We start from the raw sequence: 16565 nt of genomic DNA, 5'->3' as shown, positions 1-16565 counted from the left end.
AATTATCCCCCCCCCTAAAAAAGAGCTACTAAAAGCCTTATCAACAGAAGAAATTATTAAAGAGAAAATATTAATCAAACTAATAATTTCTTAATGAAATTACTTATATTCTAAAAAACGGGGTAGTAAGTCCTGAGTCAGGTAAGTAATTTACATCCATTTACTGAATACAAATGGATTATTAAGAGTTGGAGGTAGACTTTAGCATAGCGATTTAAATTATGATAAAAAATTTCCAATTCTCCTACCATCTAATCGTAAGTTAACTGAAATCATAGCTAAATATTATTATGTAAAACATTTACATACTAAACCTATATAAAAGGGAAACTTTTTAGGTAGTGAAAGGTATAAACTTGTACAGAAAAACTGTGTATAAGTATGTAACTTGCTTTAAGACTAATCCTAAGTCAACAAAACAATTAATGGGTAATTTACTAAGGGATTGAATTGTTCAAAACTATCCATTCAATATTACTGAAGTAGATTTCTATGGTCCTTTAAACATAAAAATTAGAGAAAGGGGATATATAACAAAATTTACGTATGTATTTTTATCTGTTTTGCAACCAAGACGTACATTTAGAAATGGGCACGGATTTGACATCAGCTGCCTTCGTAGCTGCCCTTAAGAGATTTTTGTCCAAAAGAAAGAAATGCAGTAGGCTATACAGAGATAATGCAAAGAACTTTATAGGAGCAAATGCAGAGCTAAAAATGATGTTTAAGCTGGTGAACCAGCCAGATAATCCTCTGTCAAAATATATGAAATCAGAGAATATCGACTGGCATTACCCCCTTCCTCAAGTTCTAAATTTTGGAGGTCTGTGGGAGGCCGGAGTTAAATCCTTCAAATATTACTGGAAAAGAGTCTCAGGGATTCAATAACTAAATTATTTCTGAACATTTGGCAAAAATAGCATTTGGATTACCTAAGGGTTTCTTAACCTTTTTTCAGTCGCGACCCCTTTCTATCACTGAGATTTTTTTCGCAACTCCCAGGACCTCATAATGTTTACAAAAATTTTGTGGGACCCTATAAGTATTGCAAAAATCTGACACACGTGTGAGTGAAACTTTCAATTTTTTCACTTGTATAGCATTGCAGTTTTAAGTCAGTCATTAACTTTAATTTTTAATTTTAAGACATAGAACAATCTGAAAAGTTTAAATAAGTAAGACATGAAATGACAGCGTCACGTGCAAAGCAAGGAAAATAGACATTTATATTATAAAAGGAATGCGTCGAAACGTTTTCGTTTTTTTCTTTGTCTCTATTGTCTTATCCTTTATCTATTTTCAGATACATTGCGTACAAACATTTGGTAATTTTAAAATGATTATAATAAGTTAAAGAAACATCAAAACTCCTAAAATTTTTGGTGACTCGCAGTTTAAGAAACACTGACCTAAGCCACGAGTGCATTGGAAATTCGAGAAACAGAATGTTAAAATAGGAGACATGGTTGTTTTAAAAGAGGATAATCTGCCTCCATGTGAATGAGAAAACTCATTGATATTTATCCTGGGAAAGACCAAAAAGTACAGTAAAAATTTAAGAGACCTGTAACCAAATTATGTATTTTACCGTTTAATGATTAATGTAGTTATTTTATTATGCATGTACTTATAATTGTGAAGTTTATTGTATAACCAGTTTTTTGTTATTGTTTGAAAAAAATGTAAATTTTTTTAATATTTTATTTTATATAACACATTTTACGTATGTTTTATGTAGGTTATGTATGTTTTAACCTCTCCTGCTCCTTATTGACTCCAAATATTTATGACAGACATGAAATAAAAGAGTGATATGAAAGATGTTAGGTAAAAATTAATTCAATTTTCATTTTCCAAAATATATAGAAACTGGACTTTTTATATTATTACGTAAGTATAATTTTTTTAATCAAACCTCAGACACAGAGCTGCTTTCACAATTATTGATACATTCATTTAAAAAACAAACACATGTAAAAACATGAAACTATGTAGATACGTTATACATAATTTTGGCATGAAATAGGATTTTATTTCTTTTAACATTTGTGCCGTTTAACAGAATATAGCTACATCTATTAAATCCTACATTTTCTCATTTTCCAAAAATACAGTATTCCTGTGAAATGTTTCATAAACAACAACAAATAAATAAATAAAAATTTTTTAAAAATGAAAGATCAATTCCAGAAATTTGTATCAAAAATGCCTTTCAGCATTTTCACATCTTGAAACAAGCTTATCAAATTGTATCAAACCGCACTCAAATACTAAAAGACATGACAACATAATAAACATAAAACACAAAAATAATATATGTAGACTGTCAGATTCCTTTTCCAAAAATGGAAGTAGAAAAGCAAACTGGAAGATTATACTGAGAAAAATGTGTCGACTAGGTCATAATGTAGTCTATATTTTAGGATGCTCCTTGGATTATCACCAAATTCTTATTTCATTTATGGTAATCAGAGTAGTTGAATATTATGGAAACCCTATTAGGACCTGACTGGTTGCATGATTGCGGGGAATTTGAAAGATGGGAAAATATTTGTAAGGGCTTATTTCTGCATTGGATGTCACTATGAAGTACATTACTTATTTAGTGCATTACATCGTAAAATGGTTAATTGACTGGTGAGTAAATAAAGGTTTACTCAGTAGTCATTATAAATGTCCTGTTTGTAAGAAGGAAATACATATGGTCGAACATAAAGATCATTCAGATGGCTTTGAATGGATTTGTTGCAAGGAAGGTTCATGCTAGAAATGCTACCTACAATCCGGCACTACGAAGGATATTTTTGACTCTTAATTTTGTGAATTTATGTGGTAATGCCAGTTTACAGATTCTAGTTCAGATAATTTTAGGAAGTTTTTAGATGTTGTTAACGAATTTTGTGTGCCATAGACTGAAGATGCAGAAATTTCTAAATAAGTGCATATTTCCTTTGTGCAGTGTGTAGATGCCATATGATGTATTTCATGGTTTGATTTATAATGCAGTTTATTGAGATTATATATTTTTTGTTTAGCTCTATTGCAGAATTGGATGCTTATTCGATTTTTAAGTGAAAATAGATCAATGTGTACATGAACAAAGCCAAGACAGTGCACAATACCAAGTTTGTGCAATTCTCCGATATTTTTTTTAAGCAAAAATAGATAATTGGACACCGAGTTTGTATAATTCGACTTGTTATTTTAGTTTTGTGTAGCAGCCATCTTGAAATTGTGCCTTGCTTGAAATCGCCCAAAATTGCCAAGGGACACCCTAAAATATATTTTTACCTATTATTTTCACTTGCATCCAGTAAATCTGATAATAAAGTTTTCTCTACCTGCCAGGCTAAAAAATCGATAGTCTGTCCTGCGAAAAGCTTACAAAATGCTTGATTAAGACTAGCACACTTTTTTCCTGTGGTAAAATTACCTAGAATTCAATTAAATTATTCAGAAAAAAAAACAAAAATTCTTTTATGATGTTATTCAGTAACTCAAAACGGTATTTGTTTTCAAAAGTGAAATGACAAAGTGAATGTTCATTAGGAAGGGGATATCAATATGTTTGTAACTAACATACATAATGAAGCAAAAACTTATTACATTACTAACAGATCATCAGGACCGATCCTAGAGGGGGCAAGATGGCGCACAGCATGCGCAAGGCCAAATTTAAAGGTGGCGAAATGATTATCAAACATATTATATTTCTGTAAAAACGAGTGTCCGACGATCTAGGATCGGTACTGATTATCATTATAAAGAGAAAACATATTACCTGGCTTTTAACATATTGCATAACAGGTTTAGTCTTGGCCTTCTTTTCCACGGATTGAATGGCATGCTCAGCAACTGTAAGAAAACATTACATTTTATTTCATAAATTTCTGTCACACACAAACGAATCAATAAATAAATAAAAATAAAATGTGTTGAAAATATAATTAAAATATTTTAAAAACATGTAGAGACAAATTTATAGGGTTGTGCAAGTCGCAAATTGGGAGCATCCCCGCGTTCTAACAGGCCTCTAAATAATTAACTCACACATGCAAACGACACAGCGATACTCACACAAAGGGCATTTCCAGGTCCAGTCATGCAATGACTACAAAATTACATACACACGTTACAGACTTGGCTCTCCAAGTAATCAGTAAGATTAATTTAACGTGATAAAAAACAACAGCTATTATGTTTACAAAGAAGACTAATTTCAAGAAAAACCTAAGTTCTATGGCACTGAATTCCCTGGGCTAAGCAATATTTGGTGATCCTTACATGGTCATGTAAGTCAAGTCACTTACATGGTCCCCACACATTACATCTATTATCCAGAAGTTTCGAGTTTATAAAGCCAAATTATACCTCTTATTTGTTCGAAACAGAGTATTATCTATTGCTGACAAGTTATTCATTTACAAGTCCATTTTTGTGTTATGCAAGTCTAATTTGAACATATAGCAAGAAAACTAATAGGAGAAGGTTGCAAGTCTGCCAAAATACTGTTCTACGAAAAATTGTAAATGCTGAATGATATGTAAGAAATAATAGAATACATGAAGAATTAGGCATGGAGTTACTACGTACTCATTATTATAAATTAGCTAAAAAATTTCATGAAAGGCAGTAAAACATTGATAATCTCAGTATTAAAATCTGTGATTATGACTACAGTACAAAGTCCGAAATCCGGATGCCCAATACCCGGAATGACCTAAAATACAGACCTCAAAACCACCAACAAAATTTTTCTCGTAGGTTTTATGCATGAGCATTTGATTCCCCGCCCCCTCCGTACATAATAAAACATCAGGAGAGTCCCAATTCTTAATTTCACTTCGACACTAAATAAAATACCTTGTTATCGAAGAAACAATCATTTTAGCATAAATTTGTACAATCAGTATTTGGCTCCATAGCTGCATGACTGCTTGGCACACAACTCAAACTGAAACATTCCACATAGGTACATCATTGATCTGAAGGCAACCTGGCGAATCATTATTTATTATACTTTCTTTTCATCACCGCATGTTTATCAAATCATGACAACCTGAGTAATGACTTATGTAGACATAAACAATTTTTATGTTAATAATTGAATAATAAAGGAGTATGTGGACATTATGCTTGGCGATGATTACAGATTTAAGTTAAATGCGCTAAAAATGTTGACGAGGAAAAATTTGCCAAAAATTTCTTTCCATATGCTAAAAATAGATTTTGTTGATGATACTCAGAGAGCCAAAGATTACATTTAGGGCTATTTGAATTAAGAATAACTGAATTGTTATTCACATAAACTCAGAACCAGCGCCAAGGCTCGTATGGCCACAGCGAGTTGCAGAATTTAGTACCAACTGCATCAGGCGGTAATATATATAGCAGCGGCCCTCAATGAGGCTTAAATACTCAATAAGGCTTAAATATATGTGGGAATTTATTTATTCAGAACTCTGATAAGCCTTAAGCCTGTACAAAAAATAGGTATAAGTATAATAAATAATAAATAACTACGTATAATACGTATAATAAATAACTAATACAATTCAGGCTTAATTTGTCTCAGTGCGCTATAAAAGCAAGATAAAATTTAACGGAACAACTTGCTGTTCGTCGCCAAGCTCATGATGCATAGCGAAATACGTATAGTGAAGGATAGCTAAATTTGATGATCATAGCTGATAATTTTAAAGGTTTTTCGGATATTGCAAAACAAAGGTGAAATTTTCCAATTAACGGATTTTGTAAACAAATGTGGAGAAGCGGTAATAAATGAAGATGATAAAAAAAAAGAGTTTTTATATCATGAATGGCGAAATCTGTAGTACGATTCTAGATCCAGAAAATACCGCTACCGATAGTGAAGAAAGTGACAAGAGAAGTTACTGAAAGCGAGAAAATTTTGATTGACAAGTTAGTCGGAATTCTCGAAACAGCAGTTCAACAGTGTAACTAAACAAAAGATTATGTCTGTCTACAGAATTAAAGAGAATGTAACACAAAGCACAAAGCAATTAAAAATAATTTACATTGAAAGAAATGTTTAATAAGGTAAACAATTAAATGTTAAGCTTTTTTTTTTTTGTAAATTTTGATACCATAAATACTTTATAAATACTTTATTATTTCATAAATCACGATTTGATATTTTTAATTTCTATATGCCATCTTACTAGATTTAAACTGTTGATCTATTTTCCGGAAAAATCCCAAATCCGGAATCGCTGAATATGAATCCGGATTTCGGACTTTGTACTGTATAACAGATTGGAAAATATGGATAGGCCTATCCTCAACTTAATGTATGGATCATGTAAATATGCAACTCTAATAATTTGACATATGTGTTTATTTATGTATTTATTTTCATTTCTCTTATCTGCTACCCTTCGAATTTTCGGTCTCCATTCTCACTTTTGTGTATGTTACAGGTATGTGTACATAATTATTCCATGTATTTGAAAATTTATTTAAAATAGTATTTGAAATTTTGTAATTGATAATTCTTAATGAATTCAATTTGCCTATGCTTGCACTACCTCATTCTTAAGATAGTCACCAGTTCGTCGACTTTTCAACTCGCACTAATTTATACCAACCTTAACAGCAACTCAATTGTTATCAATAAGTTAACAAGTATTCCTACCTGACCTTAAGAAAATAAAATTAAAAAAACAAAATCTATTCGATTAATGTTTCGGTTATTATATACCACCTTTCGAAATTATCAAACTGTTCTACAAGGGGCTGAAAAATTATCAAACTGTTCTACAAGGGACCATGGTGTCTGAAACACCTTTCTACAGTCGCGAGGAATAATTAATTCATTTCTGAAAAGTCAAAGTTACCCCCTCTCCGCATTTCAAAAGTCCTCCACAATAAACATGATAAAATATGCTTAGGAAAGTAAAAAGAAAAAAATAAACAAGATACATTTAGTAACTCAGTAAACCATACACAATATTACCTATTAAATAATACTCAAATTAAGAATTCATTTAACAATTTAAACAATCGTATCTGTCGTTTTCAAATATTCTGAATACATCAGTTGCTTTGAGGTTTTTGACTCTGTGCTCATAGCTTATATGAATCCAAAATCTTAAAATCTCGTTCACTTCAATTAACGCAGTATTCAAGAATAAATATTCACTCAATAATTCAATAACACAACTCTTCACCTATTCCGAAATCCCATGTGTTTACATTTGTGTAAGATGCTTTTTGCACCTGCGTCGTCTTTCTGCCTGCCTAGCGAAAGTACACTGAGAGGGAATTTTCTGGGAGGCATGACCCCGGAATTTCTCAGCTGACAGAAAGTTGCTAATCACGTGAATGAAGGCTAGGCTAGGGGGATAAATTTAGAGCCAAATGCATAATTCAGAATCAACCAATATTAGACTTTTCATTTGTGTTACTAGAGTGATCCGTATCTTTACGCTGTGTGAGTTATGTTTTCATTTTTTTTGTGTAGTGTACCAGTATAATGTTTCTAAAATTATGCTGTTAAATCCGTCATTAAAATTATATACTATTATTTGATGATCCAACTATCTGGCAAATGCATGCTGCAGATCTTAGGAAATAACATATAACAATTAAGAAAATAGATTTTCATCTCAATCATTCCATTCTGAAACCAATAGCATCTTTTGAAGTCAAGGGAATCGTGAGCGGTTGGTGGCAATTTTCTGAGATGTCTCAAGAGTAAAAATAATTAATACTCACTGGATCGAGTGAACTGTCTGCAGGTATTTGATGCTTAGTAGTATCAAAACAAAGAATTACACTTTGGAAATCAAGGAATTCAGTGTTCTAAGTCAGTATCATTTTCGATAGATTTGAGATTCTTTCCACACAATCATAAACGTTTAATAAAACTTAAATTTACAGCATTTGAGCAATATGCCACACTCTTTCTAAATTCTCCATCTAACATCAGATTACAGAACAGTTCTAAATTCATTTTAGCTCGTTTTCTAAAGACGTATTACCAGATTCTCCAATAGAATTCTTTCTTCTTTTGACTTTGAAGACATCAAGTCTTTCTGGTCTCTTGATTATACGACAAAATCTGGACACAGGGCCGATTTAAGTGACACACAAGATATTTCGGGGATTTTCCGGTCATTTATTGAAAATCTGTAAAAATCTGTAAATCTAACTTCATTCCAAATTTGTGAGCGAAACGAAAGGTGAATGACAATGGACTGAGATCACTATATAACAAGTAAAAATTAACAAAAATTACCAATATGTCACTGCTACATTATTTGTCTGAGTTTTTGAAATTGAAACTATTAATCATGAAAGGCATGCGTGGTTAATGTTGATGCGATTATCCGCTTAAGCTATTCGCACCAACATTAACCACGCATGCGCATTGAGTTGCCAGGTCCGTCATTTGAACCCAATCGAAAGGAATGGATTCTACGTATGCGAACTGTTGTAGTGAATTCTTTTTAAAAAAAACGCGGGTTACTTACCTTGGCGTACTTTATCATGGAATAGTTTAAATGACTGATTTGGGGGGAGACAAAATCTTGTTTACATATTTTGTATTTAGAATACATTTAGCTTTAAAAATGTGTTTTTCGCAATCAAAACTTTAATTCATTCCTCTTTGAAAACTTTCGTCCGAGAAAAGATAATAAAAATTAGACAGAGGATTTCTGTGTAGAAAATTTAGACATGAAATAAGTTAAAAGCGATTATATCAACTATTAAATGAATTATTCTGTATGCCTGCTTATTTTTTTATGGAAATACTTGGCATTTTCAGGACACAAAAAGTACTTCAAAGACAACTTTGAAATATTAGTACAAACACATTAATAAATTAAATTGAAATAAATAATGGGATGTAATTTAAAAGACAGAAATAATTTAATGTAAGAGATTTAGATTTAAAAATTTGCACACACAAATGATTTATCAGATTTTATAAGGTAATTCATAAATAACTTTGATTTAACTTTGACTCATAAATAACTTTGATTTTGAAATATGGCATTTGAACCTATAAGTGTGGATACTGAAACAGTGATGAATACATAAGAATATTATAATTTTCAGTAAGTTTTCTTATTGAATAATAAATTCTGACAGTCCTATGTTATAAGACTAGGGTTTAAGTTTACATAAAAATTCCTCTGTTAAATTTAAGTAATTTCTGTAGCTTTTTTGTCAATACATTAAAGAGTTTTTAACTAAAAACTCATCCTCGAATGCAATTAGAACCATCATTAAATACCCATTTTATCTAATCATGTATCTATTATCATGTATATAGATTGACTTCGTCTTTGTAACTGATAATTATTACTTGCAAATTATTCTCTTGCTGGTGAACTATTAACAACTCTTTCTGTTGCTGAGTTAGGGTTAACAACCTTCGCTCTCGCTACCGCCTGCCTTACAGAAATCGGCGTAAAATGCTGGTACCTGGGTTGATAGGTGGTATGAATAGCCTGTTAGCTATTCGCACTGTCTGTGCGATTAGCCACTGCGGACGGGATCCTTTTCCCCGTCTGGAATTCATTAATACTTGAATCGCTTTTTTTTTTTGGAAAAAGAGGACAGTTGTTTGGGGTTAAAGCTGAAGCCTTAGGGGTCCTCCCTTATTCTTGGTGAAGAACCCATTATAGAATGGGAGGAAAGGCTTTCACTGTGCTGGATTTAACGTGCACATTTTTATTTGATTGCACATTTTTATTTTTGTTAAAAAGTAAAGGAGTTCTTTGAAAATCAAGGAATGCAGTCTTCTAAGTCAGTAGGTGTCAGTACACTAGGTGGAAACCTTAATGCTATAACTCCGTGAATTTGGCAATTAAAGGTAAGGAACTTTATATTTAACTAATTAAAGTATAATGAATATTTCAATAATTTGTGATTGGAATCGGTGGGTACTCTAAAATCATACTTCATTACTTACATAACCTATCGCTTTCACTATGCAAAAGATGTTTTCATAAACTTATGTGCTGTGTTTTGAGAAATTTTTTTAATTAGATGTATATTGCGTCTAGAGTCAATATTTTAAAAAATAAGTCAGAAGAGCTCTTTTTTAAGGACCTTTCGTTAAAAGTAAACAAATCAAAAGAAATTTCCATTCTTTTTAAATCTTGAATGATGAAACACTTCAGCGAAGTGAGAGCAGATGCTCGCAAGGACAATGTTCCAAATTCTAACTCTCAAGTTTCCTCAAAAATGTATATGTATGTATGTGAATCTATACTTATCAAGAAATTCATAATAATACAACAAGCTGCTAAATATTACAACAAGCTGCCAATAGCTAAAATTAGCTACCAATTGCTAAATATGTGATTTTGTTCGCCAATGGCGAATTTTCTACGAATTTGATTACCAGTAGCGAACATCCTGAGGAAAGTTTAAAATTTTATGTAATTTTCAAAACAGCGCTGCATCGCCAAATACAGTCTTGTACGTTTTAAATTTCTCATTAGTATTGATTTAGCAGAGAATTTTTTTAATATTATTTACTCCTAAATGAGAAAATGCATTTCTTTTTATTTTTTGCACACTGTTTTTGGAATAATTTCAATGGTTTTCATCGAAAACACTTCCTTAATTTTTCAGTAAAACTGTAATTTGCGTGAACTTAGCTGATTTAGGCAACTAAACGTAAACTTATAATCTAAAGAGGTTATCACTTCCAGCGACAGTCCCTGCTAGACGGCACTTCTCTGAGAAACGAGATTCTAGTAGCACTGGTTTAACCGGGATGATTCCTAAAAAATGAGCCCCATTGGAAGCAAAGTATGCCTAGCTACGGAAACGGTGTTCAAGTCCTTGTTTCATGAATTTTGAAAATTAATTGCATAACACATCTGAAAGTGAATTCACACGTGTTTTGTCAAAGACACAGACCTTTTTATAATAGAATCAATACCTGGAGGACAAAGGCAGTAAAATGCCTTCCAATATGAGGTCAATCTACTGTCTAATTTCTCCGGGTTTCTTGTGATTTTTTTTATTTAAATGTAATAAACATTTTATTTCAGACACCTTTTAGTACTATTGCATGAAAAATATTTCATCATCTTACAATTTGCCTAGTATTAGCTGTTTTGTGTTGCAAAAGGACGAATGTCAAGAGTTCCTTTGTTAGCTACAAAATGCAGAATATTATTTTAAAAGTAATCATTACTGTAAAAGACGTAACTAGTAAGCTCAAGACAGCATGGTATAGGGCAGGACACGCGAATGTTGAGCAATTATTGGAAAAGAGTTTAATAATGTTTTGGGAGAGAAAAGTGAATTTTGTTTAATAGTATTCAGAGAAATTTAATTTGTCAAAATAAATTGAAGCTCTGAAAGTAAATTTATGAAGTGTAATGAAACATTTCATGACAAGCATTTCTAAAGTGATCACTGTTCTCACTCGGTTATTTAATTGGAAGGGGAAACACCAATGTCAAATTATATATTACTCATGCAGAAACCCCATCAGATTTTGAACAAAACTGCCGAGTCTGAGATCAGTTTACTCTTCTTTAGGAGCATAATTTTTATGAGAAGCAAATATATAGCCATATTTTGTGAACTGAGGATCAATATTGAAATTATTAATAGCGGAGCATGATCATCGCAGAAAAGTTTTAATGTATTTAAATAAAAACACAGTCTATTTCATTTACTCATGTCAAGTAGGTCTAAAACTTGTTATGTCATTTCTATAAAAAACTAGTCAAAAATATTATGTTACGTATTCTAGAGTTGAAAGTCTAAAACTTCATGACCTAAAACATCTTTATTCAATGTATATAACTGTAAATCTAAGTGTAAGATCATACGTGTTCTGCCTTTAGTAGATAGATGGCGCTCTCATAGAAAGCTGACAAAGGTGTAGAAAAAAGCTTGATATTTAGAACTCTCTTGATACTCTTAAAATTGTGTATGCTTGAAGCTTAAAATACTTACTACGACTTTGGTGGCCGCAGCTACATGCTGAAATGATATAAATATGTTGTTTGGTCATGAAATGTTTTGTGCTGTTTAATTATTTAATTACCGTGGATTAAAATCTATATTTCTGATTATTAGCATCATTCAACTGTTCTATGAAATTTTAAATCCATACTAATGCATCTCCACTCCTTGCTCAGATCTCGAATCCCTTGTGTCCTGTCAGACCTGCCAAGCAGGTTATTTCGGTGAACCAAAGACATAAAATTTGTGAATTATTTTTGGGAATAAGATCAAAGAATGTCATGCAAATCCTATGACACATGTGGAGCTCGAAAAGGCATGTATACAAGAAAAATTACAGCATTGCAATGTTCGAATGGATTTCTGATACTTTCTCCTTGTAAACTAAGTTAAAAATAAACATCCTTGTTGGACAAGTCCTCTTAGTGTAGACCTGGACTTTACAATTTGGAGTAATTCAATCATTCTGAGAAAGAACAAATTTTACATCTTGTTCATCACATATATAACATATACAACATCTGCCATATATACTACGTGCAGACCATGGAAAAGTCCTTTACATCCACTTTTGGATAGCACGACAGATTTAATCAAACAATAGTGGACCATCTTTCTCTAACTTGTCTACATCGTACGTCATTCAAACAAAATTGTTTTAGTTATAAAGTTTTACCATTTTTGTACTGCATACAAAATAGCTGTAATTATTGTAAATAGCCAGCTGGTAAGTCCTCTGGAGCAGGATTCTTAATTTTATTTCCTGTTTCAAGGGCAGACGTTCTAGCTCTTATGAATAGTTCACATAAATTGTTCAAGCTTACGAATAATGTGAATTATTGTTAGTTTAGCACTTATGCCATTATTCCTGCTTGTGAATGCACTGCAGACGAATTAATTTTGAAAAATACTCATTATCACAGGTGTCGCACAAATTTAGCATCAAAGTGAATACTTTAACTCAAAGCAAAAGAGTTAGTGGTTTATTGTTTGTTTTAGCATGACATTTATTTGTTTAAATATTTGTTCTGTTTAACACACGCTCTTCCAGTAAGAAGCTTATAGTATATAAAACGTAAATTGACTAAGAACAGATAAAGAACAAATACTATCCAAAATGTGGACGGTAATTATACAAGACTAATTACGTAGCAGCTTTCCAGCAAGGGAAACATGCGAGCAGGCTTCTGAAATTCTAAGTGAGCACCTGATCTTCACTATATCTCTTCTCAGTAAATTTACGTTTTATATAATATGTCATTCCAAAAATAAGCTTTGGAATTGGAATAATACGAGGGTTCGAACTTTAATAGTGGCAACTATTTATTTACAAGGAATACAAAATTGATTCATATCACCATGTTTTACAGTCCTTCAATATAGTCGCCAGCATTGTGTACAACTCGTTTCCAACGATGTGGAAGTCGCAGAATACCTGTAGCAGCGCCTGTTTTGTTCATAGTTTGAATGGACCGGTCTACTGCCGCAAGAATCTCAGGAACAGTTTGGAAGCGAGTGCCACGAAGTGGTTCCTTCATCTTAGGAATTAAGTCATAGTCACAAGGGCTTAGATCTGGGGAGTATGGTAGATGGTAAAGCACTTCCCAGCCCCATCGCTTGAACAAATCAGTCACAGCTTGCGCTGCATGCGGCCGAGCATTGTCATGCAAAATGAGAGGAGAGCTCTGCAGAAAGTGTCGCCGTTTTTTTCTCAAAGCTGGTCGGAGATTGTGCTCCAAAAATGAGCAGTAATACTGCGCAGTGACGGTCTGCTGTGGGGTAACGGTATGCGTTAGGATGACACCATTACAGTCGTACACGAGAATCACTATAACTTTCACATTGCTGGGGTTCTGACGAAATTTCGAAAGTCGTGGTGACCCGTGATGACGCCATTCGTTTGATTAGCGTTTCAGTTTTGGCTGGTACGATCGGGCCCAAGTCTCATCCAACATAATGATACGGCGTAAAAAAGCATCTCCTTCGCGCTCCAGGTGGATTCGGGCAGCATCGTATCGTAGCCATTTCTGCATTTCCGTCAACTGATGTGGAACCCATCGCGAAGCAGTTTTTCTCATGGAAGACGTTCGTTCAGAATGTGCAGCACAGTCGTATGCGCTAATCCTGTTTGTCCGGCCAGCTGACGAATCGTTTGGCGGCGATCATTGTCCATTAAAGCGGCAACAGCTTGCATGTCTGCATCGCTGTCATTAGAACGACGTGGCCGCAGCATGTCTGCCACGTTTTGGCGTCCTTCATTGAATGCTTTCACCCATCTTGCTACGATATTGTAAGGCAATGCAGATTCCCCGCAAGCCTCTTGAAGCCCTTGATGACACTGTCGTGCTGTACGACCTCTGGCACTTTCAATTTTTATCCAACAACATTGTTCTTCTTTTGAAAACATCCTGACAACACATACTTTAGACCGCGAGCTAATACAAGGATTCGTTCTTCGCGTCACTCCGCATGCGCGTGACATAGGCAGGACGAGTCTTTTTACTGAGAGGTAAGGTAGGTATGTAATTTACGTGTGGTATACGCGATATTCTTTGGTTTTGTTGCGTAGCGTTTTTTCAGCTGTGTTGCCACTATTAAAGTTCCAACCCTCGTATTTACACATTCTACCGAATGTCCTAGATCTGAAGAACATTTACAAATATTTACTCTTATGTCTGCATATCCTGCATTTATTCCATTCGTCGTTTAATTCCGGATAGAATTACAATTACGTGAAAGATTTGAAATACTGAAGTTCCTATCTAGGTTAAATAATAAAAACAAACCCGGCATTCCGTCATAATTGACTTGTAAGGATCTTAAGTTTTACTAACGTTTATTTTATTTTAAATCTTTACTATCACTTCTTATTTTCTACTTCCGGCCAGAATTATAAGCGTGAAGTTTTTTATGCAAAGTTTGTCTGGCGAACGCCAAGTATTTAAGTTGTGGCCTTTTGCCAAGCGAGAGAGAGGAAGCAGTGAGTCAAAGCAGGCCGCTTACCTTAGAAGTTACGCAGTTGCTGTTTGCCTTCCAGGCCAGAGGTTTTAATCCTCTTGATAAATTAAACGTATTGTAGTGTTCACAGTCTCTGTGCTACATACGCTTCCTGTTATTATAAGGCCAATCTTCCACGTGTATTATTCTAAAGTTAAATTAGAGTTTAGTTTTATTTTTATACTTTTACGTTAGACCCCAAGTGGCAGGTCAGTGTATTCCGAAGTACGGAAGTTATTGTATATAGAGAAAAATAAAGGGTTTTGTATACCCTTCGTCTGTATCCTGTCTACTTACCACAATTAGTGAACATAGTGAACATAGCTTTAGTAAGCTCTCTGTTCCGAGTCAGGTCCTTGTATGTTCCCGAAGAAGGTTAGAAGGAACATTGACCCAGATAGACTAATACCCGGATTAATAAACATTTAAATAAACACATCCTTTTCATTCATTAATAAAATACATATATTTTCCAAAAAGATGAGATGAGTCTTCCCCTCCTTCACTCTTTCTGCAATAGCCCTCGTGGGAACTCCTTCTGACTATTCACGTGAGATGCTCTCGGGCTACAAGATAATTCAGCCGCTGAGTCAGATAGCCCCTGAATATCCGTCGGGGTATTGTCATGTTGATATTGCTATGTATTCTTACTGGAATGCAATTTCTTAAGGAATAACATTGTGATATTTTCCATAAATAACTACGGATCGCTTATCCATAACTACTTCTCATTTGTCATTTCATTTGTTTTATATTTTACTACTTTTTATTGGTTATCCAAGATTGCATTCCTCCTGTACCTTATGTTTCAGAAATTCAATTTTAACCAGTTTCATGTACTTTGTGTGAAACACAATGAAGCATTTTTAACACAATGAAGCATATCTTACGTTTTCGGTCTATAGCACATTCATTTATCATTATATTTTAAAATCTTTTCTTTCGAGAACTGTGTTTTTCATTTAGGCAGAGATATGTCAAAACGTGCATTCGTGGAGTAAGTGGATTCATACTCGTACGTATTCGAGAGGTCCATGTTTCGAGGGCTGGCGAGGAAAACAGCGTATTTCTCCTGCTTCAAGAACACTTCATGACTCTAGAAGCAAATAAGCGAGCATGATAAATTACATTTTTCACCTGATTTGTATGAATTCTCAATTCGGTAGCAAAATTATAATTTATTTCATACCATCATTTTTTAAAATTTATTGCATCACTGTTTGCCACTTAATAGACTTCCGAAAAAATGCTTTAAGTTTTCAGAAAAAGTTTTTTTATTCAAGACAGGAATTATTCATTCAATCGAATATGTTTTTAAAGAAAACTTTTGGCGTTCATTTACCGTTTTCATAAGATTTATCCACGTATTTACTCAATTTTTACATTTTTCGTTTTTACAGTCTCGATAGATAAGACAACATTTTTTAGGGGAAATGTACATATTTTTTTCCAAGTATTATTCTTTAATGTTTTTGCAGTCACAATTAAACATATAGCTGTCTTCTATTGCTTAGACAGCCAGTGGTATTGCCAACGTCCGAGTCATGTATCGCTCTTGCTATAAAATGTAAGTAATAGTTTAGCAGTAAGCAGAACTTTTTACT

At 33.3% G+C, this 16565-nt stretch overlaps 1 long non-coding RNA gene across 2 annotated transcripts in view; it reads right to left on the bottom strand.

The window, feature by feature from the left end:
• LOC146996611 (uncharacterized) overlaps positions 1-16565 on the bottom strand; it is a 399265-nt gene that overhangs the window by 13756 nt on the left and 368944 nt on the right. For both annotated transcript variants that reach the window (XR_015042334.1, XR_015042335.1), the window contains exon 2: positions 3782-3855. This is a non-coding gene — a long non-coding RNA (uncharacterized LOC146996611). The remainder of the gene's footprint in view (positions 1-3781; positions 3856-16565) is intronic.

This window comes from Stegodyphus dumicola, chromosome 7 (genome assembly GCF_044657685.1).
Source record: "Stegodyphus dumicola isolate Sdum_Otavi_A_Nest chromosome 7, ASM4465768v1".
Lineage (NCBI taxonomy): Eukaryota > Metazoa > Arthropoda > Arachnida > Araneae > Eresidae > Stegodyphus > Stegodyphus dumicola.
Note: the sequence above shows the minus strand (reverse complement) of the source record. Positions and strands in the feature narration are given on the sequence as shown.